This window comes from Microtus ochrogaster, linkage group LG8 (genome assembly GCF_000317375.1).
Source record: "Microtus ochrogaster isolate Prairie Vole_2 linkage group LG8, MicOch1.0, whole genome shotgun sequence".
Classification (NCBI taxonomy): Eukaryota; Metazoa; Chordata; class Mammalia; order Rodentia; family Cricetidae; genus Microtus; species Microtus ochrogaster.
Genome location: NC_022033.1, coordinates 8,009,824 through 8,013,858, shown reverse-complemented (window position 1 = coordinate 8,013,858; position 4,035 = coordinate 8,009,824). Strand labels below are relative to the sequence as shown.

At 44.2% G+C, this 4,035-nt stretch overlaps 1 pseudogene; it reads left to right on the top strand.

The window, feature by feature from the left end:
* Positions 1-4: 4 nt before the first annotated feature.
* On the top strand, positions 5-529 carry LOC101990457 (annotated as a pseudogene).
* Positions 530-4,035: the final 3,506 nt, after the last annotated feature.

Sequence of the window (4,035 nt, the reverse complement as noted above, 5' to 3'; positions counted from 1 at the left end):
GCAAACAGCTACCCAGTTGCTTAAACTTGCCCACAAGTACAGGCCAGAGACCAAGCAGGAAAAGAAGCAGAGGCTGCTGGCCCGTGCTGAGAAGAAAGCTGCCGGCAAAGGGGATGTCCCGACTGAGAGACCACCTGTCCTTCGAGCAGGAGTCAGTCAGTACAGTCACCACCTTGGTGGAGAACAAGAAGGCTCAGCTGGTGGTGATTGCCCACGACGTAGACCTCATTGAGCTGGTGGTCTTCCTGCCTGCTCTGTGTCGCAAGATGGGGGTCCCCTACTGCATCATCAAGGGAAAGGCCAGGCTGGGGCGGCTGGTCCATCGGAAGACGTGCACCACTGTTGCCTTCACACAGGTTAACTCGGAAGACAAGGGTGCTCTGGCCAAGCTATTAGGACCAATTACAACGACAGATATGATGAGATCCGCCACCACTGGGGAGGCAACGTTCTGGGTCCTAAATCTGTGGCTCGAATTGCCAAGCTGGAAAAGGCAAAGGCCAAAGAACTCACCACTAAACTGGGTTAAATGTACTGTTGAGTTTTCTGTACATAAATATAATTATAAAACTTCCAAAAAAAAATAAAACATGGCTTGGTGGCACTGCTTTGGCTATTTCTTAAGCATTTGCTTAGACATGGAGGTGAAGTAAAGAAGTAGATGACAGGAGTTTTAATTAACCCAATTAATCAGCAGTGCTGTTGGATACTATTTCCCTCCAGGAGCCACTGTGTCCATCCACGCAGTACAGACCTACAATGCAATTAGCATTTATCTATTGTTCTTAGCTCACAGTGGGAAAATGCAAGCCCTAAGCACATTTGCTCCTGCGCCTACCGTGTAATTTTCATGTCTTGCAATTTGAAGAATTCAAAACAATATCACTGAGGGGTAAATCATTCCTTTCAAAATCCAGCAATAGGACCTGCCATGAAGGTCAAAATTACCTAGACAGAGAGAGCTAATCCCTCTGTGTAAGCTGAAACCAGGATGTGTGTTAATATGTAGGTTTGTTGAAATATTGACTTTTAGCCCATGAGTTTTTATAGATGATTAAATAAATAGGTCAAGAGAATGGGTTTAACTCAAGTCATACCTGGGAACCAAGATAACAACCAAAGCAAGTCTGATTTCTTGTGACCAATTTATTCAGTAGCTTCTGGTGTCACTGTCTTGAAGTATCCTGAAACAATATTCTTTGGTTGTATATGCGTGGGTACGTGTGTGTGTGTGTGTGTGTGTGTGTGTGTGTGTGTGTGGTGCACATTTGTGAGGATGAGAACACGTGATACCAACAACTGGGAACTTACCATGAGCATGGCATGTTTTCAGTTCTGTAGACCAGGTTGCTCCCAAACTTGCTATTAATTCCTGGGGCTGAAGGAGCCCTTCTCAGGGTGGTAGCTAGGACCTGCTCTATCCAGTATCCCAAGGGAGATCGATACAGGGCCTCTAACCTACGTGGCTCCAACCTCACACCTGTTAAAAGGGACTTTTAGGAAGCATCCTTTGGACAGTTTTGCAGACAGCCATGGGACATACCTAGGAAATGTACAACATCAATTAGCATACATATTAACTGTCAATCTTATTCTCAAAAAAACTAATTTAGAACTGCCTCCCCAGCTTCTTTTCAAAACCTAATTTGGAATTGTCCAGCTCTCTCTTCTGATAGCAAAAGACACTTTTTCCCTAATCACATTGCATAATCAGAACGTGATTCTCATTTATTGCCGAATGGTTGGGTAATTAAATACAAGGAGCAGTCATCTCCTGTGTGTACTTGTTAAAGGTTTTAATATTTTTCACTGATTTTTAATTAAAATGAAAGCTATATATTCAATTATTATTGTGGATATGCCATTAAGTCCCCAGGAGCAGAAGAGATGAATAGGAAAGGGGAAGAGATATGCCTTCAAAGCTGCCATTGGCATTTCACATTTGAGAGAGAAGCTCAATGGTTTATTGATATAAAACAGTTGTCTGTACCTGGCTTTTGCTGCTAGTTCATTCAATGGCTTTATACTTAGAGATGGGAGCCGCCTTGGCCTTTCAATGATACCGATATAAATTACCCAACTGTTTATCTTTCTTCAAAATGCTAGAACGGCATTGAGTGTAGAGGGGCAGTGACTGTCTTAACGAGACCCTAATAAACTCCGTGCAAGGGGCCGGAGATCTGTACTCTCTCATGACATGGCCATTCAGCCACAGTCTCCTGAGGCTGGAAAGCGTCCTTCCAGAATCTGGCTTGCTCCATAAATCACACCCTCTGGGCCATAAACACCCAGGTCACCACAGAATTATGGGTGAAACTTTATGTTGAAACATAACGAAACACAGGCCACTTGATGCCCGTCAAATGAAGCCCCCATAGTTCAGCAGTTACAAGCCCAGAATGCATTCTATCCAATGACAGTTCGGAAGATAAAACGTTGTATAACTCAACAATGAACTAAATCTATGGGAGCCGTAGGCCTGATCTGGGGTCCTCTGAGACTCTCTATTGCTCACTGTGTCAACATCGCTCGTGAGTTACGTGTCTGTGCGTTCCTTGCGAGTATAAATCCCAGTCTCTCTGGTGCCATTGTATGTAGTTAGATCATTTGTGTGACGACCTTTCCCACGGGCCGAGGGGAAAGGGAGACACTTTACAGTTGCTTAAAAAATGTGCGTGGTTTCCTGGCACAAGGAAAATGATTAAGGGCCCAGAGAATTGCGACTTGTTTCCCAATTCCTGCTCATGTTGAATATTTCAATCTAAGTGCCATTTCAGTTGAGATATTTTCCTGCCCTGATTTTCCCTTCTGCATGGTTCTTGTTAAATTAAGAGTCAGAAACTAAAAGAATATTCTTTGTCAAGATGATTTTCTGTGGTTTCAGTGGGACTGTGTGAACTTTCACATACATCATTAGGGCTCACCACAAATGATTTAGGTTCCCTTCCCCTTGGGTTTAAAAAGAAATGAGGATTTTAAGGATCTGTGTTAGTAAGTGTTTGCCAGAAATGGTCGGTCAATACGTTGAGTTATGGTTGTCTTAGTTAGCTTTAACTGATAACTTGACTCTGCCTGGAGCTATCTAAGAGGGGAATCTCAACTAAGAGATTTCCAGTATTAGACTGGTCTGTCTGTGAGGGGACTGTCTTGATGGCTAATTGATGTTGCAGGGCCCTAGCTCATTGTGGACGGCACCATCCCTAGGCTGGCAGTCCTGGGTTTTATGAGAAAGCTAGCTATGCCTGGATCTGTGAGCGAACCAGCAACCAATATTCTTCCATGGTTTCTGCTTGTTTTCCTATCCTGACTGTTCTTGTTGACGGCCTGTGGCCTGGACATAGAAGCCAAACAAGTGCTTTCCTCCATGTAACTGCTTTAGCCAATGTCTTATTTGACTTATTTATTTGTATCACAGCCACAGAAAGCAAATCAGAGCGATGCCCGCTGACTGAAGATTGAGACTGTCACAGCATGGATGTCTGCTTTCGTACCAGGTCCCCGTGAATCCTTTTCATCAGTTTGCAGCTGCATCACCTGCTCTTCACAGAGCTTGCGACCATCAGCCTGCTCCACAGTGCTCCCTCACCCTGCCCAGAGCTCCATCTCTGCTTTTGCACAAGTGCTTGTGTCTGCCGGCTTATACTTTCTCTAGACACAGTCCTCTTTCTCCAAGCTCCCACTCACACATGCTCGTGTGCCTTCATTGATATATTCCGTCACGATTCCACTTATGACCATCTAGTATATTCTATCCACTACGTGTAATAGGAGCAGATGTTGGGAAAATATTATAAAGCTTTCCTTATTATAAAGCTCACAACAATCGATTGAGAGGCCTTTGAAGGCTGTGCCAGTATCTGTTTCTTCTAGTATCTCTGGAACATAAAGTATAGCTCAAAGAGGAGGCGAGACTGTGGTCCTGAGTCAGACAGACCAGGCTGTCAGCCCGGTTCTTCTATGGAAATGAGTTGCTGAACCTTCCTGGACTTCCATATCATCCTCTCTGAACTGGAGACAGCAATTCCTATTGTGTTG